General features: G+C 43.7%; 1 protein-coding gene across 5 annotated transcripts in view; it reads right to left on the bottom strand.

The window, feature by feature from the left end:
• Itch (itchy, E3 ubiquitin protein ligase) overlaps positions 1-12,845 on the bottom strand; it is a 93,375-nt gene extending 80,530 nt beyond the window's left edge. For 2 of the 5 annotated variants that reach the window (XR_003950826.1, XR_001781068.2), the window contains exons 1-2: positions 12,741-12,842; positions 8,054-8,130 (exon numbers count right to left, since the gene is read on the bottom strand). The gene's annotated coding sequence lies outside the window, so the exon portion shown is untranslated. Of the gene's footprint in view, positions 1-8,053; positions 8,131-12,740 lie in introns of all 5 variants that reach the window. The other 3 variants (NM_001243712.1, NM_008395.3, XR_001781069.2) reach the window with 2 other exon arrangements.
• Between the last annotated feature and the right edge of the window lie 11,631 nt (positions 12,846-24,476).

Below are 24,476 nucleotides of genomic sequence, written 5' to 3'. Positions count from 1 at the left end.
GGTTTTATGATTTGATTAAAATAAACTCATGTATCCTTTCTACTTAGAAGCAGGTCATTCAGAATAACTTGAATCCATGTCTATATTTCACAATTTATTTTTCTAATCTTGAAAACGTTTTAACTTTTACAACCACTACATCTGTGGCTTTTCCTGAAACCTCAAGTAATATTTCAGTTGATTAAAAAGTATTTGAAGCTGGGTGTGGTGTCGCACGCCTTTGATCCCAGCACTCAGGAGGCAGAGGCAGGCGGATTTCTGAGTTCGAGGCCAGCCTGGTCTACAAAGTGAGTTCCAGGACAGCCAGGGCTACACAGAGAAACCCTGTCTCGGAAAAACCAAAAAAAAAAAAAAAAAAAAAAAAGTATTTGAGCCGGGCAGTGGTGGAGAATGCCTTTAATCCCAGCACTTGGGAGGCAGAGGCAGGAGGATTTCTGAGTTCAAGGTCAGCCTGGTCTACAGAGTGAGTTCCAGGGACAGCCAATGCTATACAGAGAAACCCTGTCTTGAAAAACAAAAAACAAAAATAAAAACAAACAAACAAAATGTAAAACATATAAAATATTTTGAAGTTTGTATATATTGTAGAACTTCTAAACTAGGCTAAATAGCAGACGGATAATCTCACCTACTGTGGTAGTGTGTGTGTGTGTGTGTGTGTGTTTGTGTGTGTGTGTATGGTGTGTATGGTGTGTGTATGCGCGCGCGAGCGTGCGCTTGCGCAGGGCGTGCACAGAACAAACCTTTAAAGGCAGGCATGGTGGCTAGCAATGGTTTTACTCTATTGTACACTTAAAAGCATGTACTCTTTAATCCCAGCACTCAGGAGGCAAAGGCAGGCTGATCTCTGAGTTCAAGGCCAGCCTAGTCTAAAGAGATGAGTTCCAGGACAGCCAGGACTACACAGAGAAACCCTGCGTCAGAGAGGAAAAAGAACAAACAAACCTTAGTTTCAGTTGAGGGTACTGTTCAGTTGGTAGAATATATGCCAAAGTGCCTGATACCCTGGGTTGAATCCCCAGCACTACATAAATCAGATGTGGTGGCACATTCCTATAATCTCAGCACTCAGATACAGGAGGATCAGAAGTTCAAGTCATAGAGAATTTGAGGCCAACATGGGCTGCATGAAACCATTAAAACAAAACAAAACAAAACAAAACAAAACAAAACAAAACAAAACAAAACCAAAAAAAACCCTCCTGGACCTACTGGGTCCTGCAGTGCAGACCTGTAATCAATCCTAAATCTCACGAGACTGGTGGATCTAAAATTCAAGGTTAGCCTGGACTACAAAGTAAGACCCTGTTTTCAGATTTCAAGGGTAGAGTATGGTAGCTCAAGCTTGTAATCACAGAAGGACTGCCATTGAGTAGCTTCCAGCTAGGGCTTCCAAGTTAGACTGGCTCAAAAGGAAAATAAAAGGATGGGGATGCAGCTCAGCAGATATGGCTCCTTCCTGCCTCACATGTAAGAAGCCTGGGTTCAATGCACAGTACCACAAAGTGGTACACATGCTGTAATCCCAGCACTCAGGAAGCAAAGGATTACAAGTTCAAAGTCATGGGGGTTGGTGAGTGGCTCAGGAGGTAAGGCACTTGTCCAAGTCTCACAGCTTGAGTTTACTATTTGGAAGCCATGTAACGAAGGGAGGAAAGAACCAACTCTAAAAGATAAGTCTTCTGACTTCACAAAAGCATGACCCAACCCTTATATAATAATAATAGAAATTTTAAAGTCCAAGGTAATTTTTTGCTATGTGGAGAGGACAAAAGCCCACCTACAACACATGATATGGTCTCAAACAAAACCTAGCAATAATAATGAGCCAACGACTTTCCAAGTTCACAAAGTCTCACTCTAATCTGTCTTTACAGACTTAAATGTTTATCTAGCTCATACAAACACCTAAGTCTACAATGTTCTCCCTAAAAAGAGTAAATGATTTGGCCAAGGTCAAACTGCCAATTTATGAAAACCCCTATCTCTCCAACTCTGAAGCAGTTAACCTCTAAAGAGTGAACCTTTAGCATCCTTTCTAATATCAAGATTGCATTTAAAGCTTTGTCCTTATTTACACTGATAACTAAGGAGTAAATTATTTTATCCAAATGCAAACAGCAGATAAAGGTGCTTGCTGCCAAATCCAACAACCTGAGTCTGATCCCCAAAACTCACAGGGTGTAGAGACCCTACTCCTGCAAGTTGTCCTCTGACCTCCACACATGTACTAAAGCAACATCCCCACCCACCTCAACACATACACACAAATAAATAAATGTAATAAAAAAAAGTTTTGCTGGGTAGCAGTGGCACATGCCTTCAATCCCAGCACTCAGGAGGCAGAGACAGGTAAATCTCTGTAAATTCAAGGCCAGCCTGGTCTACAGAGTGAGTTCCAGGACAGCCAGAGCTATACAGAGAAACCTTGCCTCAAAAAACAAACAAGTTTTCTCTCATAAAATGTGAAACCCAAATAAAACAGTATCTATTTCCTCAAAGAGCAAGTCTATGGCGGGGCTGAATGATGGTTTAGTGGATAAAACACTTATTGTGCACAATCATGAGAAATTGAGTTCAAACCTAAGCACCCACAGAAGAAGCCAAGTATGGCCAAGCCCACAACTCCAGTGTTGTGGGGAGCACAGGCAGGAGGACTGCCAAGGCTTGGCGGCAGCCAACTTAACTCTAAATCTCTGAGAAATCTGTCAGGGGCATATGGTGCAGGGTGATATGACACCTGACTGTCCTCTTCCATTCTAGGCATACACATGTGCACATTCACCATACACATACACACATTGACCATACACATACACACACAAAATACCAGAAAGCAAGCAAGCCACTGTTGGCCTTTCTGTAGGGACTAAGCTCAATATGCTGCTGTTACTATAAATAGTATGGTATGAAAATGCTTCTCTTTTCTGGGGTAGAAAACTATGTCTAAATATTAGGGTAAAGTTTCTAGACGTGGAGAGAAATGGCAAGTTTCTTACTAGTAAATACTGCTTTTTCTTCTTTCTTTTTTCTCTTCCTTTCTTCTCTTGAGAAGGGTCTCATGTAGTCCCAAAGGGCTCAAACTTGCTATATAACTAAAAATGACCATGAATTTCTGATCCTCCTGAGTGCTGGGATCACTATGTTATGCTGTGGGACAAACTAAAGGCTTTGTGAATGCTGGGTGGTCCTCTACTTACACTTCCAGAACCACATCTCATAATTCGTAATATAACCAGGCTGATAATTAGGAATGGTACTTAGAATATATTCAGCTATGTTAAAGAAACCAGGAAACACAAGATAAAAATCATTTCAATGCCATGCAATCTTTTTATGGTATTTCTTATACTGAAGTGTGACTGCAAGTAGTTTTTTCCTGATGCCCCCTCCTTCCCCACCCCAAAAAAAGCCTCACAAAATTCTTAAAGCAGGAGGAATTTTCTATTTGAGTATCCCTTAGGATCTAACACAGCAGCAGCTCAACAATTTAATCCAGCATTGTGTCCAAGTCTGTAACGCCAGCACTGGGAGGAAAAGGCAGAAGGCTCATGAATGCAGGACCAGCATCAGTTACATAGTAACTTAGAGGCCAGCTTGAGGTACATGGGACCCTGTTTCAAAAAATAACAAAACCCACTAACATTTCTATTCTTTGTTTCCTTCAAGTCTTTGTGTCAAAGTTTAAAACAGAAGAAAACATACCTCCACTCTATTGTTTTGTTTATTTATTTATTTATTTATTTATTTATTTATTTATTTATTTATTTATTTATTTATTTTTAAAGACAGAGTCTCTTTAGACCAGGCATAACAGGTTGGCCTCAAACTCAGATATCCAGCTGCCTCTGCTTCTAAGTACTGGGAATAAGGCTGGCTCTAGCTCCTTACTTGTAAAAGCAGTAAATATTAGAAAACCTTATGTTGCTGATACCAGTCAGTCCTATATGGTGATGCTAACAAAGCCCTAAGGAAGTAGTGAGTCAGCACATGAAACACAAAGTATAATAAGAGATTGAACAGGAAGGCATCTGCAACTTCATAGGCAAACCCTCAGTAGACAGGGGTGGGGTGGGGCATCCTTGGAATTCTAGCACTTGGGTCAAGGTCATCCTTAGGTACACAGTGACCTAAGGCCAGTCAGTGTTAGCTATACTACCTTTTTTTTTTTTTTGGAAGGGGTGGGGGGGAGATACAAGACCCTGACAGATTTAAGTCAACTGCAGAAGATTACCTAAGACAAAAACTACAACATAAGTCTCCCAGGTATCTTTCCAAAATGAACTGCTTTGTGAGCTGGGGCAAAATGGATACTTTGAGGAACATTTTAAGATATTTGGAAACAGAAAGTCTTTTACAGTACTGGGAGACTTCTTTATATTTGTCTGATAAGTTAGACCAACATTGAAGGAATAGAAGCTAATTTGCTTCTTTATTGCAGATAACACCTTTTTTATCTACATATTTCGGCTGGGCGTGGTGGCGCACACCTTTGATCCCAGCACTTGGGAGGCAGAGGCAGGTGGATTTCTGAGTTCAAGGCCAGCCTGGTCTAAAAAGTGAGTTCCAGGACAGCCAGGGCTATACAGGGAAACCCTGTCTCAAAAAAAAAAAAAAAATCTACATATTTCATCTTTATGCCTGCACCAATCTGAAACAATGTCTTTGCACTCTAATTACTAATCACCTCTTCTCCCTCTTACAACTTCCTTTACAAATCACACCATTATCCACTTCCTTTTTCTCCATAGGTATCAAAAAGAGCATATTTAAGCAAGCATTTGATTACAGCTGGTGAGGCTCCTTTAAGAAGCCAACCAAGCCTTATTCTGTCTTAGGCATTTATAGGGAGATTAATTAACACAAACTAAATCGAAAGATCACACAAATGAGAAAAGAATAAACATTAATATTCATGGTGGAGACAAAGTATGCTTGAGGGCCAAGAGATGTTGGTGACTGGCAACTAATTGTCTCAAGGGGTTAGGCACTAATCCTCAGGGACCGAGTCTTTCTTTTTCTTTCTTCTTTTTCTGGTGTGTGTCTCTTTTTGAGACAAGATCTTAGGTACTAGTCCAGGCCGCCTCAAACTTGCTCAGTAAACAAGGATAGCCTTGACCTTGACCTTGTGCTTTCGCTGTTTTAGAACTTACTATATAGACTGGCCTTGAACTCACAAAGATCTGCCAGCCTCTGGCTCCCAAGTTCGGGAATTAAAGGCATGTGCCATGATGCCATTCTTTCTTAAAAAAAAAAAAAAATCATTATCATTGTGTGTGTGTGTGTGTGTGTGTGTGTATGAGCGTGGGTAATCAGAGGACAACTTACAGGAGTCAGTTCTCTCTTTCAACCATGGGTTCTAGAAATCTAAACTGAGTCATCAGGCTTGCTCAAACCATTTTTTGCTGCTTCATCTCACTGGTGTGTGTATGTGCGTGTGTGTTTTATGTGTGTATGTGCCCATGTGCTCACTGGTGCATGTGTGGTATATATGTACTTTGTGTACATGACTATAGCATTAACAGATGTAGCCATTAAGTCTGAGGATAATTTTATTATAATTTAAAGGAAAAATCCCAGAACAAGCACGCTGCAAATCTTGGCAGCTGTCAAGAGAAGGAAATGGACCAAGAGGAAGAGAAAACCATGCCACTGAAATCACCATGTTCAGCAGTGGAGGTTAGCATGGGGTATACAAGCAGCACGGCACATGGCTAAGGAGGGGTTATAGTAAGGAGGGGTTAAAACTTCACAGAAGAAAGAGCAAGAGAGGTCAGACTATCAGGAAAGCATGCTCTAGAAAGAAACAGAAGAAAAGGAAAAGGGAAGAGAGGAGGGCACACTAATACAGCTGCATGGCTGTGGCTCCATAAGCAACTGCCCAGGTCTCTCCTCAGTTTTAGACCTTTGTTTTTTGAGACAGGGTCTCTCACGAATCCTAAAGCTCACTGATTCTTCTAGGCTGGCTAACAAATATGCTTCAGAGATCTGTTGCTCTCTGCTCTGCACTCCCCACTGTAGGAGGTATGGATGCGTGCAAGTACTATGCCTGGCTCTTAGGTGGGCTCTGGGGACCCAAACTCAGGTCCTCATGCTTGTGAGGCAGGTACTTTACCAACCAAGCCATTTCCATAGCCCAAAGTTCACTCTTCTAGTGTACCCTGTTATTACTGGAATCTGAAGAGGCTAAAGGGAGAGAAAGCCTTGCCAGGTAGCCCAGGCTAACCTCAAATTCACAAGCTTCCTACTTCAGTCTTCCAAGAGCTGAGATTATAGTTATTAATCACTATGCCCAACAGGTTTTCAAATTTTATTCATCTTTTTTTCTCTCTCTTTTTTTTTTTTTTTTTTTTTGGAGGGGGGGCGGTTTCAAGACAGGGTTTCTCTGTGTAGCCCTGGTTGTCCTGGAACTCACTCTGTAGACCAAGCTGGCCTTGAACTCAGAAATCCGCCTGCCCCTGCCTCCCAAGTGCTGGGATTAAAGGCGTGCGCCACCACTGCCTGGTTTTATTCATCTTTTAACTCTTAAGTTTGTATTGTTTGACCAACATCTTCCCATTTTCTGTACTTAATTTTTGTTAACACCCTTCTCTCCATTTCTAAGAGTGACTTTCCGACATTCTATGTGTAAGTGAGATGATTCATTCGTCTGTGTATTAATTTACCTGACATAGTATCTTTTAGGTTCATTTATGCTATCCCAAAGGCAGCTTTCCTTCTTTTTTAAGGCCGAGTAGTACTTCCTATTATAAATATACATTATATGTGTGTGTGTATGCATAAAATATATACATAGTTCATATTTACCCATGTGTCTATCAACAGACATGTCTGTTTCTACTTCTATTAAAAATAATACTGCAACAAACCTATGGCAGTGCATCTATTTCTCAGAAGCAATGACTGGAATTCCTTGGGGAAAATACCGCAAAATTCTCTCTCCAGCTTCCTTACGTGATAGTTCACCTGCACTACTTAGTTCATTATTTTTTTTCATGTACACCCTAATCTTTCTCTTCTCTGTTTTTTGTTTTTTAAGGAGACAGGGTCTCACTGTGTTGCACTGGATGACCTAGAGCTTGCTATGTAAACCAGGCTAGCCTCAAGCTCACAGATATCTGCCTACCTTTGCCTCTGCCTCCTGAGTAAAGGCATGTGCTACCACCCCCAGCTCTACTCTTTCTTGACCTGTAAAATCAATCTATCTTATAATGTTTTCCTCATAATAATAGTACCAATTTATCCTATCTTAGATCTAGATGTCTTAACCTATGAATTAGTTTTCTTCTCTTCTTTTTTTTCCAGAAAGGGTCGTGTATCCCTAGATGGCCTTAATTCACTATGTTGCCAAAGGCAACCTTGAACTGCTGATTGCCCTGGGATTACAGGATTGTTCTACTACACCCAACTAATTCAGTGCTAGGAGTTGCACTTTAGAGCATCATGAGTGACAGGCAAGCAACTGAACTACATCCCTAGCCCCTTATTATCAATTCTGAAGATTTCATGTGTATTGTTTTATTTGGTCACCACAATAAGCCCAGGGAAGTAGAAAAGAAAAACAATATCTATAAGGAAGACAGACAACCTGAGGCCAGTAGGACTAAGAAAGTTGCACAGACTGATTGCAAAAATCAAACTAGAGCCCAGATCTTTTCTTCCTATTTCTACACTATACTATGATGCCCTCTTATTAATTTCTCCACTTTCTTTTTCCTCTGAGGCAGGGTTTCTCTGTGTAGCCCTGGTCATCTTAGAACTCCCTATGTAGACCAGGCTGGCCTCAAATTCAGAGATCCACCTGCCTCTGTCTCCTGAGTACTTGAATTAAAGGCGTGCGCCACCATTGCTCAGCAATTCCCCCGATTCTTAACCATCAAATACACATGACTGGACATGTTCAAGGAGATATAGAACACAGCGCGAGTGGAAAAGCAATTGATGCAACCACTAACACTCTCTCCCACAAAGTTCTTTGAGGTAGTTAGACGAGCAGAACATGCCCTCTACTCCATACTGTCCCCAAATGTCTCTCACAGGAATGTCACCACACCTGAAGTTCTCAATGGCTGAGTCACTTCTTAGGGTTAAGGCGTTGTTTCCAGAAGGCCACTGTGAAATGCATGTTACCTGAAAGAGAAGAGGGGGTCCATAAATAAAGTACTCTGGTTAAACAGAGAGATAGGTGATAACTTTGGGAATCTCACAAAGCAGGGTCTTTATTCCCCAGCATAAAGCCTTCAAAAAAAACCATGAGAAAGACTTTCCTTATAGAGAATAGATAAGGCAGCAACTTCTGAGGGGATTACTTGTGCACAGTAAGGGAGAATATCCACTTGGATATGATGGCTATTTGCAAAATCAGGATGGCCATCTACATTCTCTCTATAAAGGCCACAAGTCAGACACTCCTAAGGACTGTATCTGAGTATTACTAGTTTTAAAAAGCTGCAAAAGAGCTTAAACTGGCAGCTGCTTTCCAACAGCACTGACTATCAGACTAGAGGACAGGTCCCAGACAGCTTCTGACTAGTGTTGTTATTCAGAAGAATAGTTACAACCTAATAATATTTGCAGACGAGGGCAAACCTCTCAAGCATGGAAGGCTACAATTCTATTCTCTGAGTCCCTTACTGATTTATATTGACCCCAAACCAGTATCATTTACAGTATAAAAATTAGCATGTCTTTACTGAATGCTTATTATGAACCCATAATTTGGCTAGGCACTATAAATATAACAAGAAAAAACAAACTTAAATACTTTTGCCTTAGTTCTTACAATGGATCCAACCCCCAAACTATGAGAGGTAAAGCACAAGAAAGAAAAGAGACCTGACAGACGGCAGCTTCCTATTAGTACCAACTCAATTTCCTGAGTCAAAAGGGATAAACTAAGCTTACACCTAGGCTAAATGCTTCATTAAACTCTTATCTAAACAATAAACAGCCATAGGCTAGAAGCAGTCTTTGTTTTTTCTCATCTGACACGGATGCTTGTAGCAGCATCCACTCACTGTGGAATCTGAAGAATACAGAATTGTAACGTTCGGTTCTAGTCTAGCTCTGACTCTTACCTAGGTTTAGGTAAAATTCTACTTTTTCTCTTCTCCTTCTCCTTCCTTCTTCTCCTTTAGAAACAAGATCTCATTGTGTGTATCTGGCTGGCCTGGAACTAACTATCTATCTATCTATCTATCTATCTATCTATCTATCTATCTATCTATCTATCTATGTAAGCCAGGCAGATGGATCTCTGTGAATTCAAAACCAGCCCGGTTTGTATACTGAGACCCTGTCGTCAAAAACAAAAACAGAAAGCTAAGAGATTGGGCCAGTGTAAGAATAGTATAAGTCGTATATATGTGTATACGTGGCATGTGCATGCACACACACACACACACTGCCTACTAGATAACTGTTCACTAGAGATACCACATCAGTCATAACGTACTTCCCCAGTGAACTAACATAATCAGAACCAACTTTTGGGGAGGGGGACAGGGTCCTCACATTGAAGCAGACTGGCCTGGAGTTCGCTATGTAGTCCAGGCTGTCAATCCTTCTGACTCAGATTCCTGAGTGCTGGGATTAGAGGCACAAGCCACAATGGCCAGAATCCTCACTAACAGTACTTCCAGAAGTTATTTCCAATCAAAGCTGACCTACAACCTAAAACATACTTGCTACTGTAAAACAGACAGTCTCTTCCAAATATAAAGCTCAAGCACCAAGTCTCTGTGACTGGAAAACACATTGACAAAGCATGGCTTGATGTGCTGATAATAATCAATTATAGTCCAAAACTCAAGTTCTCTTCCAAATTGCATCTAATCTGATTCTAATTTCTCAAAGATGCTAATGAACACATCCTAAGAGAAAAGGTAGCCTTCAATCAGACTAGCCCTAAAACAGACACAGCAACTTTATTATTTCAGCCAAATGAAACACCCAGCCAAGGCCAGCCTGTCACTTACAAGGGACACTTCTGCCACAGTCACTCTGGCCCTTTCACTTTTATCATCAGAGCCATTTTTTTTTTAAATAAACACCAACTTAGACCACTTCCTTTCCCCAAGCCTTGATCTCTCACGACATCAAATTCACGAGCATTAGCACTGTACGCAGAGCTTTTCCAGAACAGGTCCTTTTGCCCTCCTGGTCCTGAGGCCCCTGCATCCCACACCCTGCGCTCCTTTTCTCCCACCTTCCTAACTGACACACGCCTCGAGGTAGTAAGGTATTTCCTTCCCTTTCTTCACCTCTGCCCCATTCCTACTCATCCTCTAACCCACTGCTTCTCAACCCTCCTAAGGCTGTGACCCTTTAATACAGTTCCTCATGCTGTACAGTCCCTCATGGGGCTTACCAGCTCCAACCATAACATTATTTTTTGCTGCTTCTTCATAATTGTAATTTTGCTACTGTTATGAATTACAATGTAAATATTTTTGGAGCTAGAGGCTTGCCAAAGGGGCCAAAACCCAGCTTGAGAACCACTGCTCTAGAACCTCGGGTCCATAGACTAACCCTTTTTTGAGCCAGGACCCACTAGGTAGCTGTGATGGCCTGGAACTAACCATGTTGACCTTCATACATAGGTCTTGCCACTTCCCTCAACAATCCCACACAGGCCACTTCCACTTCCTCCCCCATCTCAAAGCTTTTTGTGCTGTCTTTGTTATAACCATACTATGATTTGCCTCAGTGTTCCCAAAACCATCCCAACTACCTACAGCCCATCTGTAAGTAAAGTTATAGAAGCCAATCCAGACCCACTATTCTATCTCAAAACTGAGACCTGAGAGCATCTACTTTTTTAAAAAGGGTCTCAAGTACTTCAGGCGGCCTCACCTCCCAATGCTTCTGAGAGCTAAATAAACTTGGGCCTTGTGTGTGGTAAACAAGCACTCTACCAACTGAGCTGAAAACTCTACTTTCAAAAATCTCTCCTGGTCCAGCAAAATAGCTCAGCAAGGAAAGTCACTTGCTATGCAAGCCTGATGACCTGAGTGTGAACCCTAGAACACACAGGAAAGAGGAAACACTCTTGACTTCCAACTCAAGTCATGGTGTGCGCATGCACACATACACACACACAAATAAACAAATCTCAAAACTTCTCCCGAGCCCACTCTGTTGGTTAAGCACCTATAATCCCAGCACTTGGGAGGGAGAGGCAGGAAGACAGAATGACGTTTGATGCCAGCCTAGGTTTACACACAGTGTGTTCTAGTCCAGTCAGCGATACAGAGCAAATCATGTCTCAAAACAAAAACAAAAAAATTAAAAGCTCTTGTAATTACACTAATGGCCAAACCTTGGGACCATGGATCAGTCTGTCTCTTAAGTAAATCTTTGTTGTTGTTTTGTTTGTTTGTTTGTTTGTTTTAAAGAATGTAGAATTTACTCTAGAATACAGTAAAAAGTATTAGGCACTTGCTTTTGGATTCATAGTATATATATCCTTGTTGACATCTGAAGTTTGAATTCCTGAACTCACACATACAAAGTATATTCACTGTTCAAAAGAAAATTTCAATCTTTTTTAAACCTGCAAAATTAAGCCTTAGGTAACCCTGTGATACACAAGGCTGAATCTCAAACTTGCCCCCAAAAGACTTTATTTCAGATGAGAACCAAGCCCTCTGCCAATCCTGGGAGTGAACATACACAGCCTTTACCTACTTTCTTAAGATAAGGATACAGGAGAACCACCCACTTAAGAGAATGATGATGGGTGGCTAGATGGTGTTCTGTCAACTGTGAAGAAGAAAACCTCCCTCTTCTCCCCACTGCCCCCTTTAGAACAAGTTCACTGCAGCTTAAAGAGGAACAGAAGTCTCAACAGGATTAGGATTCTAACACAGCCAAGAAAACAAGCGAGTGGGGAACTGTGAATTTGGGGTACTTTGCAAGTCACCTGGTCACATCTCTAACTTTAGGCCCAATGCCTACTTCGGGTGCACTGACCCTTATATATTTTTTTTCTCTCTTGAAGTTGCAGCCGGGAACTATGTCTCAAAACTCAAGTCTTCTATTTAAAAGTCCTGCCCTCATTGGGCTTCCACCTTTCAAATGCGCTCACCTCTACTTTTTTCTTTGCTCAAGAAAAGTACGCTCTCGGTAGAAAGGGCTGTGACAGCTCCACGTCTGCAAAAGTCGGTGGCGCCGGCCTGGGCCGGGACCACCATGAGTGGGGACAATGGAGGGAGGAGGGAAGTACAAGACAGAAGGGGAAGCAGTCACTGGGGAAGGTCCTCTGCGAGTGGGAGCTTGGAAAAGTCTCGGGGGGAGCCTGCCAGGTGGCAGGTGGGCCCGGCCGCCGCCCCTCAAAGGGCCACGTCGCGCGGGCGGGCCGCTGCCACCGGGCCCCGCGCGTAGGCCGGGCCGCGGGAGAGGAACCCCCGGGCGCGGCAGCGGGGCGCGGGGCTGGACCCTGCCCACGTCCGCCGCGGCTCGGCTCTCTCCCAACTTGGGGCTCGCGGGCCTACAGGCTCCGGACGCCTAGGCCAAGCACTAGCAGTTCGGCTCGACCTGCTGACCCACCCGCCACTCGGCTCGGGCCACCAGCCGGCTCTCCGGGCGCCCCCCACGGACACCGGCTGCGGGAAGAGCAGCCCCGGCTCTAGGTCCAGACTCGAGCGCCACACTCCTCTACCCTTCGCATTCCCCATGCCTTTTCATCCAAACTCCCTCCAAGCCACAGAAATGACCCCAGTCTGCCTGCGCGTGTTTACCGGGACTCGGGGCGGCGACGACTCCTCAGTCCCTCCGCTAAGATGGCAGCCGGTCCCGAGCCCCGACTACAGCGACTAGAGCTACTTCACACCTAGTGCGCAGGCGCGGCCTCCTCGGCGCAGTCCGGACTACAGGCCCCAGCAGGCCTTGCGCGCCAGCCTCCTAAATCATTTTTCCTCACCTCCAGGTGAAGTGGACACTAAGCCTTGCTCTCTACATCTCCAAGGCTTTTTTCTTTTCTTCCTTCCTTTCTCCTTTCCTTTCTCCCTTCTTTCCTTTCTTCTTTCGTTCCTTCCTTTTGACCCCTTCTTCCCCGCCAGGACCTCTAAAGACTGTTACCAAATGCTAGCGTGTCTCAGAATCACTTGAACAGCTTTTAAAAACAGACTGCTGAGCTCCACCGCCAGTTTCTGACTCAGTAGATCTGGGATGGAATAGGGGTTGCTTTATAATCTGCATTTTTATCAAGTTCTCTCCTGATACTCCTAACAGCAGGAATCACAATTTATGAAGCACTGTGCCGGTTCTATCCTTCTGGAGTTACACTGTTTGGGTTCAAATTCTCCTTTCTCCACCTTTTGACAGGAAGTTCTTAGGAGGGTGACAGCTTGACAGCGCCAAGGCGGCATGAGTTATAAAAACTGAAAAGCATACTTCTAAACGTTTACAACAAAACTATGTGAAAGATGCCATTGGTTACCTTTTCAGATGCTTAAATTAAACTTCTTAACCCAGGCAAAACACATCTAATCCTACCGAATTAATAGGCTGTGCAGTGGTAATAATAGAGGCACGTGATAATTAGCAAACTTTGCTATTATTGTTTATCCTGTTTCCTCGTAAGGAAACTATCTAGAAAGTCACTTAAACTTTTCGAAATACCTTTGAAACTACCATATTATGAATTATGTGCTGAGTTTATTAAACAAAAAAGATTCTGAGTTGGGAGGATGGTTCAGTGGGTAAAGGCTCTTGCCATGCAAGCACAAGGATGTTTGAAACCCCAGCATTCATATAAAAGCTGGCACCAACGGACCCCTAACAGTGGTGGGCAGACATAGGAGCTCCCTAGTCAACGCCCTAGACCACACAGCAAGCTTCAGGTTCCATTAGAAGACAGAGACAAATGGATCTCTGTGGGTTCAAGGCTAGCCATGTCCAAATATCTTGAGAGTTCTAGACCAACCGAGGTTACGTGGTGAAACCCTGGGTTTGGGTTTTTGGGATTTTGTTTTTGTTTTTTAGTTTTGGTTTGGTGTGTTTAAGTATTTAAAAGTTCTTCTGCACTTCCAGCCAATGTTTGCCACATTAGGGATTAAGCTGTAAGAGTTGGCTCAAGATGTAACTCACTAGTAGATACTTACATAGCATTGATGAGGCCCAAGATTTTATCCCCAATATTGAGAGAGTGGTGTGCTCTAGGAGAATCTGGGTTGGTTTCTTGTTTCGTTTTGTTTTGTTTTTTAAACTAGCATCCCAGATGATTCTTGTCACTGGGCATACTATAAGATATTTTAACAAATATTATAAATATATTTTGTTACTTTATTATTTTGTACAGAAAACAACTGAATATAAAGGAAATTATTAATTGGCCCAAGATCACTAACACAGAAACCAAGGTTCCAAGCCAAGTCATCTAGTTCCAGATAATCTTTATCTACAGTTTTTTCTTTATTTAGGGGACAAATTCTCACTAACTAACTCAGACTGGCCTCATGCTCAGGATGCTTCACGCTCAACCTTCCCAGTAATGAGATTACAAGCATGAATTACCACACTCAGCTTGCCTACATGGGTTTTGCATTTCTATTTTATTTATTTTTATAAGTGTGGAGGTCAGAGGACAACTTCTAGGAACTGGTTCTCGGCTCCCACTGTGGGATCCAGGTATCAGGCAGGGGTGGAACCCAAGTAGTCAGGTTTGTAGATTGGTTGGCCAAGCCCCATAATTTAAAACTTCTCCTTTTTTGGGTTTGTTTTGGTTTTGGTTTTTTTGAGACAGGGTTTCTCTGTGAAGCCCTGGATGTCCTGGAACTCACTTTATAGACCAGGCTGGCCTCTCGAATTCAGAAATCCGCCTGTTTCTACCTCCCAAGTGCTGGCACTAAAGGCGTGCGCCACCACTGCCCAGCTCAATTGAAAACTTCTATGATAGTAGGTAAAACTAACGTGATGAAAGTTAAAAGCTATACTCCAAACTTCTCCCAAGAAAATCTTTTTAAAAAATTATTGTTCTGGGGATTTAATGTTGGATTTGTATATACTATACATGTGCTATGTCCCTAAGATGGACCTAACCCCTAGAAGTTTAGAAAGTTCTAGATGAAGCCAAGAATGGGCATTTTCCCAGTGATGCTGACACCCAGGAATCACATTTTGTGACCTACTGAACTATATACTGCCTTAGCCTTCTGCCAGTGTCAATGGGGGAATCATCTCTGACCTGCAAGGCAGGAACTAGCAAGAATTAACAATGTGGACTTCAGAGAAATATGGATTTTTAAAATTCAGTCCTTCTCCCAACAACTCACTGTTACTGAACCAATGTCCAACTGCTTGTCACTGAATGTCAGCCCTTTTCTAGAGGAAAATGATGAGAAGGAAACCACGTTTATTCAGAGACTGACATCCTGAGGAGGTGGAGCCCAGTGCCTCCAAGGTTCATCTCAGGAAACTTGAGGTCACAAAGTTTGTGTGTATGTGCGTGTGCGTTTATCTGTATATCTGTGTGGCTCAGTGTATGTGTTTGTGTGTGTATTTGTGTGTCTCTGTGTGTTTTTGTCTCTGGGGTTGAGGGATTTCAGAGGGCAGAGGTAGAATCTAAGTGTCTTCTTCAATCACTATTTTCTGAGATAGAGTGGCTTACTAAGCCAGGAGGTCACCAATTCAGCTAGACTGGCTGGCCGGCACACTCCAGGGGTCCTCCTCTTTCCCACTTTCCAGTACTGGGATCACAGGTATGTGTCACCAAGCCCAGCTTTTGACATGGATACTGGTAATCACAACTTTATATTTGTGCAGTAAGCACTCTACCTACTAATAAGCTATCTCTCCAGCCCAATGAAGGGCTTTTATAAGAAATGAAAACACTGAAGCCGGACGTGGTGGTGCACGCCTTTAATCCCAGCCCTCAGGAGGCAGAGGCAGGCAGATTTCTGAGTTCAAGGCCAGCCTGGTCTACAAAGTGAATTCCAGGACAGCCAGGGCTATACAGAGAAACTCTGTCTCGAAACCCCACCCCCCAAAAAAGAAAACACTGGAGGGTGAGGATGGTGATGGGCAAACCTAGAACAAGTAACAAACATATTACCTCTCTCCAAGCTCAACATCATACCAACTTACGTGTTTTGTGTTATCTGATGCCCCGAATCCAAGGACATGGAATGGCTGTACACATTCCGATATTATATGAAGGTCAGGGTTCTAAATCTAAACTAAGACGACTTAACAATTAACACCTTAATCACCTAAGTTGAAATTTTTTCTTGAGAATCTAGAATAAGAATTTAGAATACCCAGCAAAGGGAGGGGAATGAAAAGCAACCCAGCCCAGGGAAACACGCAAGTGCCAAGCCAAGGTTACAAAGTCTTACAGTCATCTGAGCCTCAACAACCAAATCACCAATATGAAAGTAGTAGATCCTGGAACAGAGATGTGAGGCTCAGCCCAGAAGCGAGGCTAGCCCATCTAGCCCTCCAAAAAACCAACCAAAGAGAAAATAACCTCGACAAGCAAACAAAGGAGATTTGCTGCAATATGAACATGGTGAGAACAACAGAGGTCCAGTGAGCCCCTCGGGTCCAACTTTAGAGCCCTGTCATGAAGATTAGGTTCAAATGGAGGGCAAAAGGTATACATAACTAAGCACTCATGGTTAAAGTGAGGTCTTGTTCACAATCATTGTCTGGGCTCCAGTTTCTCTTGGAAGGTAGCCTGGTAAGTTGTCGGAACTATGTGAAATATTTGTGGGAGCCAAGTTCTCCTCTGCCTGGCTCCAGGGCCCTGGCCTTTCCCTACACGTGAATGAGACTCCTGGAAAGATTCTAATTTCTTGGGTTCCCCTGTCCCAATAGTTTGATAGCTGAAGGGAGGCATACAAGGGTCTCTTTTGCTGTCTTCATTCCTTTCAGAATGGTTACAAGTCCACCTTTCAGGATCTGGTGAGGATTCAGGCAGATCTGAAATAGGTACTTGCTTGTTCTCCAAGAAGCCTTTGTTGGTCAAGGCAGCAAATCACAGTCAGGCCATTTCCTCATTCTTTCATGCTCTGTGATTCTGGCTCTCAGGTTCCTTGACTCAGAACTCACTCTAATCTTGGCTTGACTGAAAGAATTAAAATATAGAAACAGTGGTTAATAAAACCTCAAACCACTTTCATTTTCCATCTGCCTAGTATGGCAGGAAAGAACCATCCCTTGCTACAGCAAAAGCTCGAAGGCTGGAGGATCTGGTTATAAGAAAGGCAAGGAAGCCGGGTGTGGTGGCGCACGCCTTTAATCCCAGCACTCGGGAGGCAGAGGCAGGTGGATTTCTGAGTTCGAGGCCAGCCTGGTCTACAGAGTGAGTTCCAGGACAGCCAGGGCTGCACAGAGAAACCCTGTCTCAAAAAACCAAAAAAGAAAGAGAGAGAGAGAGAGAGAGAGAGAGAGAGAGAGAGAGAGAGAGAGAGAGAGAGAGAAAGACAAAATAGTAAAAATTAAACCTTGAACAGAGAGCTTTGTCTTGGTTCCTTCCTTATCTCGCGCAGCCCAGCTCCTCTTCTCTTCCAGGTTTCCAAAATGCCTTTCCAGGCTAAAACCCAGGTTGTGATCACAACAGAACACACACAACAGACACAACAGAAAGAAAGAAAAGAAGGAAGGAAGGAAGGAAGGAAGGAAGGAAGGAAGGAAGGAAGGAAGGAAGAAAGGCAAGGGGGTGCCCAAGTATGCATGGGGCTACATGCGTCTTATAACTGAACTTTGAAGACAGAAGCAGGAGGATGAAGAGCTTAAGGTCACCCTCAGCTACATAGTTTGATGAAACTTGAGGAGAATAAGACCCTGTCTGAGAGAACATAAGAGGGATAAAAGGAAAGGGGGGGGCGGTAAGGAGGACAGGTAAAAGGAGGAAAAAGATGAAGGGGGAGGAGGAGGAGGAAGAGGGGGAATAAGGGGAAGATGAGGAAGAAGAGGACAAAGAGGGAGGGGGAAGGGAGGAAGAGGAGGAAGAAGAGGAGGAAGGGAAAGAAGAAAATCCCTTTCAGAACTGAAAGGAGTTCAGAAAGACTCCACTGGCCCACTTGCCACCTGTCCCTTCCTGGCTTTCCCTACAGAACACTTGTTGGGAGCCGCCCCCACATTCGCCGTCACAAGATGGCGTTGACATCCTGTGTTTTAAGTGGTAAACAAATAATCTGCGCATGAGCCAAGGGTATTTTATGACTACTTGTACTCTGCTTTTCCCGTGAACGTCAGCTTGGCCATGGGCTGCAGCCAATCAGGGAGTGATGCGTCCTAAGTGAGGGGTAACTCTCCTAAAGAGGGAAGGGGTTTCGGTTTCATTATTGAGGGGCTTTCGTTTTTGGGGCTGGGCGCTGGGCGCTTGCTCTCCTGGCTCCCAAAGATGTAAGCAATAAAGTTTTGCCGCAGAAGATTCTGGTCTGTTGCATCTTTCCTGGCCGGGCGTGAGAACGCGTCTAATAACAATTGGTGCCGAAACCCGGGACGAGAAATTCCGGGACGAGAAAAAACTCGGGACTGGCGCAGGGAAGATCCCTCATTCCAGAACCAGAACTGCGGGTCGCGGTGATAGAGGTTCCCGTAAAGCAGACTGTTAAGAAGGATTCAACTGTATGAATTCAGAACTTTTCAGCTGGGGAACGAGAGTACCACTGAGTACAGCTTTACGAGGTAAGTCTGATCTTGAACTTTCTAAGGAAATTCAAGACAGTCTATCAGAAGTAAAGTGGAAAATGTTTGGCCTTGAATTTTTTCTAGTGTTAGAAGCCCTTTTGTTCCTTTTCACATGTTATCAAGTGGTTAAGGCAGGGCGGATTCTGGATGAAATTCAGGACAAGCTATCAGAAGTAAAGCGGGGAGAGAGAGTAGGAGCAAAGAGAAAATATGGTACACAAAATAAGTATACAGGCCTTTCCAAGGGTCTTGAACCCGAGGAAAAGTTTAGGTCAGGTAAGAATACCTGGGGAGAGATTAAAAGGAAGGAAAAGAAAAAAGAAAAGAAAAAAGATCGATTAGCGGAGGTCTCTAGGAGATACTCGTCACTAGATGAGCTCAGGAAGCCAGCTCTTAGTAGTTCTGAAGCAGATGAAGAATTCTCCTCTGAGGAAACAGACTGGGAGGAAGAAGCAGCCCATTACCAGCCAGCTAATTGGTCAAGAAAAAAGCCAAAAGCGGCTGGTGAAAGCCAGCGTACTGTTCAACCTCAGGGCAGTCGGTTTCAAGGTCCGCCCTATGCGGAGCCCCCGCCCTGCGTAGTGCGTCAGCAATGCGCAGAGAGGCAGTGCGCAGAGAGATGCGCAGAGAGGCAATGCGCAGAGAGATGCGCAGAGAGGCAGTGCGCAGAGAGGCAGTGCGCAGAGAGGCAGTGCGCAGACTCATTCATTCCCAGAGAGGAACAAAGGAAAATACAACAGGCATTTCCAGTCTTTGAAGGAGCCGAGGGTGGGCGTGTCCACGCTCCGGTAGAATACGTACAGATTAAAGAAATTGCCGAGTCGGTTCGTAAATACGGAACCAATGCTAATTTTACCTTGGTGCAGTTAGACAGGCTCGCTGGCATGGCACTAACTCCTGCTGACTGGCAAACGGTTGTAAAAGCCGCTCTCCCTAGTATGGGCAAATATATGGAATGGAGAGCGCTTTGGCACGAAGCTGCACAAGCCCAGGCCCGAGCAAACGCAGCTGCTTTGACTCCAGAGCAGAGAGATTGGACTTTTGACTTGTTAACGGGTCAGGGAGCTTATTCTGCTGATCAAACAAACTACCATTGGGGAGCTTATGCCCAGATTTCTTCCACGGCTATTAGGGCCTGGAAGGCGCTCTCTCGAGCAGGTGAAACCACTGGTCAGTTAACAAAGATAATCCAGGGACCTCAGGAATCCTTCTCAGATTTTGTGGCCAGAATGACAGAGGCAGCAGAGCGTATTTTTGGAGAGTCAGAGCAAGCTGCGCCTCTGATAGAACAGCTAATCTATGAGCAAGCCACAAAGGAGTGCCGAGCGGCCATAGCCCCAAGAAAGAACAAAGGCTTACAAGACTGGCTCAGGGTCTGTCGAGAGCTTGGGGGACCTCTCACCAATGCAGGCTTAGCGGCCGCCATCCTTCAATCTCAGAACCGCTCCATGGGCAGAAATAATCAGAGGACATGTTTTAACTGCGGAAAGCCTGGGCATTTTAAGAAAGATTGCAGAGCTCCAGATAAACAGGGAGGGACTCTCACTCTTTGCTCTAAGTGTGGCAAGGGTTATCATAGAGCTGACCAGTGTCGCTCTGTGAGGGATATAAAGGGCAAAGTCCTTCCCCCACCTGATAGTCAATCAACTGATGTGCCAAAAAACGAGTCATCGGGCCCTCGGTCCCAGGGCCCTCAAAGATATGGGAACCGGTTTGTCAGGACCCAGGAAGCAGTCAGAGAGGCGACCCAGGAAGACCCACAAGGGTGGACCTGCGTGCCGCCTCCGACTTCCTATTAATGCCTCAAATGAGTATTCAGCCGGTGCCAGTGGAGCCTATACCATTCTTGCCCCCGGGAACCATGGGCCTTATTCTCGGCCGGGGTTCACTCACCTTGCAGGGCTTAGTAGTCCACCCTGGAGTTATGGATTGTCAACATTCCCCTGAAATACAGGTCCTGTGCTCAAGCCCTAAAGGCGTTTTTTCTATTAGTAAAGGAGATAGGATAGCTCAGCTGCTGCTCCTCCCTGATAATACCAGGGAGAAATTTGCAGGACCTGAGATAAAGAAAATGGGCTCCTCAGGAAATGATTCTGCCTATTTGGTTGTATCTTTAAATGATAGACCTAAGCTCCGCCTTAAGATTAATGGAAAAGAGTTTGAAGGCATCCTTGATACCGGAGCAGATAAAAGTATAATTTCTACACATTGGTGGCCCAAAGCATGGCCCACCACAGAGTCATCTCATTCATTACAGGGCCTAGGATATCAATCATGTCCCACTATAAGCTCCATTGCCTTGACGTGGGAATCCTCTGAAGGACAGCAAGGGAAATTCATACCTTATGTGCTCCCACTCCCGGTTAACCTCTGGGGAAGGGATATTATACAGCATTTGGGCCTTATTTTGTCCAATGAAAACGCCCCATCAAGAGGGTATTCAGCTAAAGCAAAAAATATCATGGCAAAGATGGGTTATAAAGAAGGAAAAGGGTTAGGACATCAAGAACAGGGAAGGATAGAGCCCATCTCACCTAATGGAAACCAAGACAGACAGGGTCTGGGTTTTCCTTAGCGGCCATTGGGGCAGCACGACCCATACCATGGAAAACAGGGGACCCAGTGTGGGTTCCTCAATGACACCTATCCTCTGAAAAACTAGAAGCTGTGATTCAACTGGTAGAGGAACAATTAAAATTAGGCCATATTGAACCCTCTACCTCACCTTGGAATACTCCAATTTTTGTAATTAAGAAAAAGTCAGGAAAGTGGAGACTGCTCCATGACCTCAGAGCCATTAATGAGCAAGTGAACTTATTTGGCCCAGTACAGAGGGGTCTCCCTGTACTTTCCGCCTTACCACGTGGCTGGAATTTAATCATTATAGATATTAAAGATTGTTTCTTTTCTATACCTTTGTGTCCAAGGGATAGGCCCAGATTTGCCTTTACCATCCCCTCTATTAATCACATGGAACCTGATAAGAGGTATCAATGGAAGGTCTTACCACAGGGAATGTCCAATAGTCCTACTATGTGTCAACTTTATGTACAAGAAGCTCTTTTGCCAGTGAGGGAACAATTCCCCTCTTTAATTTTGCTCCTTTACATAGATGACATCCTCCTGTGCCATAAAGACCTTACCATGCTACAAAAGGCATATCCTTTTCTACTTAAAACTTTAAGTCAGTGGGGTTTACAGATAGCCACAGAAAAGGTCCAAATTTCTGATACAGGACAATTCTTGGGCTCTGTGGTGTCCCCAGATAAGATTGTGCCCCAAAAGGTAGAGATAAGAAGAGATCACCTCCATACCTTAAATGATTTTCAAAAGCTGTTGAGAAATATTAATTGGCTCAGACCTTTTTTAAAGATTCCTTCCGCTGAGTTAAGGCCTTTGTTTGGTATTTTAGAAGGAGATCCTCATATCTCCTCCCCTAGGACTCTTACTCTAGCTGCTAACCAGGCCTTACAAAAGGTGGAAAAGGCCTTACAGAATGCACAATTACAACGTATTGAGGATTCGCAGCCTTTCAGTTTGTGTGTCTTTAAGACAGCACAATTGCCAACTGCAGTTTTGTGGCAGAATGGGCCATTGTTGTGGATCCATCCAAACGTATCCCCAGCTAAAATAATAGATTGGTATCCTAATGCAATTGCACAGCTTGCCCTTAAAGGCCTAAAAGCAGCAATCACCCACTTTGGGCAAAGTCCATATCTTTTAGTTGTACCTTATACCGCTGCACAGGTTCAAACCTTGGCAGCCACATCTAATGATTGGGCAGTTTTAGTTACCTCCTTTTCAGGAAAAATAGATAACCATTATCCAAAACATCCAATCTTACAGTTTGCCCAAAATCAATCTGTTGTGTTTCCACAAATAACAGTAAGAAACCCACTTAAAAATGGGATTGTGGTATATACTGATGGATCAAAAACTGGCATAGGTGCCTATGTGGCTAATGGTAAAGTGGTATCCAAACAATATAATGAAAATTCACCTCAAGTGGTAGAATGTTTAGTGGTTTTAGAAGTTTTAAAAACCTTTTTAGAACCCCTTAATATTGTGTCAGATTCCTGTTATGTGGTTAATACAGTAAATCTTTTAGAAGTGGCTGGAGTGATTAAGCCTTCCAGTAGAATTGCCAATATTTTTCAGCAGATACAATTAGTTTTGTTATCTAGAAGATTTCCTGTTTATATTACTCATGTTAGAGCCCATTCAGGCCTACCTGGCCCCATGGCTCTGGGAAATGATTTGGCAGATAAGGCCACTAAAGTGGTGGCTGCTGCCCTATCATCCCCGGTAGAGGCTGCAAGAAATTTTCATAACAGTTTTCATGTGACGGCTGAAACATTACGCAGTCGTTTCTCCTTGACAAGAAAAGAAGCCCGTGACATTGTTACTCAATGTCAAAGCTGCTGTGAGTTCTTGCCAGTTCCTCATGTGGGAATTAACCCACGTGGTATTCGACCTCTACAGGTCTGGCAAATGGATGTTACACATGTTTCTTCCTTTGGAAAACTTCAATATCTCCATGTGTCCATTGACACATGTTCTGGCATCATGTTTGCTTCTCCGTTAACCGGAGAAAAAGCCTCACATGTGATTCAACATTGTCTTGAGGCATGGAGTGCTTGGGGGAAACCCAAACTCCTTAAGACTGATAATGGACCAGCTTATACGTCTCAAAAATTCCAACAGTTCTGCCGTCAGATGGACGTGACCCACCTGACTGGACTTCCATACAACCCTCAAGGACAGGGTATTGTTGAGTGTGCGCATCGCACCCTCAAAGCCTATCTTATAAAACAGAAGAGGGGAACTTTTGAGGAGACTGTACCCCGAGCACCAAGAGTGTCTGTGTCTTTGGCACTCTTTACACTCAATTTTTTAAATATTGATGCTCATGGCCATACTGCGGCTGAACGTCATTGTTCAGAGCCAGATAGGCCCAATGAGATGGTTAAATGGAAAAATGTCCTTGATAATAAATGGTATGGCCCGGATCCTATTTTGATAAGATCCAGGGGAGCTATCTGTGTTTTCCCACAGAATGAAGACAACCCATTTTGGATACCAGAAAGACTCACCCAAAAAATCCAGACTGACCAAGGGAATACTGATGTCCCTCGTCTTGGTGATGTCCAGGGCGTCAATAATAAAGAGAGAGCAGCGTTGGGGGATAATGTCGACATTTCCACTCCCAATGACGGTGATGTATAATGCTCAAGTATTCTCCTGCTTTTTACACTAACTAGGAACTGGGTTTAGCCTTGATTCAGACAGCCTTGGCTCTGTCTGGACAGGTCCAGACAACTGACACCATTAACACTTTGTCAGCCTCAGTGACTACAGTCATAGATAAACAGGCCTCAGCTAATGTCAAGATACAGAGAGGTCTCATGCTGGTTAATCAACTCATAGATCTTATCCAGAAACAACTAGATGTATTATGACAAATAACTCAGCTGGGATGTGAACAAAAGTTTCCGGGATTGTGTGTTATTTCCATTCAGTATGTTAAATTTACTAGGGCAGCTAAATTGTCAAAAAGTCTTTTTCAGTATATGTTACAGAATTAGATGGCTGAATTTGAACAGATCCTTCGAGAATTGAGACTTCAGGTCAACTCCACGCGCTTGGACCTGTCGCTGACCAAAGGATTACCCAATTGGATCTCCTCAACATTTTCTTTCTTTAAAAAATGGGTGAGATTAATATTATTTGGAGATACACTTTGCTGTGGATTAGTGTTGCTTCTTTGATTGGTCTGTAAGCTTAAGGCCCAAACTAAGAGAGACAAGGTGGTTACTGCCCAGGCGCTTGCAGGACTA

This window comes from Mus musculus, chromosome 2, assembly GCF_000001635.26.
Source record: "Mus musculus strain C57BL/6J chromosome 2, GRCm38.p6 C57BL/6J".
NCBI lineage: Eukaryota > Metazoa > Chordata > Mammalia > Rodentia > Muridae > Mus > Mus musculus.
Note: the sequence above shows the minus strand (reverse complement) of the source record. Positions and strands in the feature narration are given on the sequence as shown.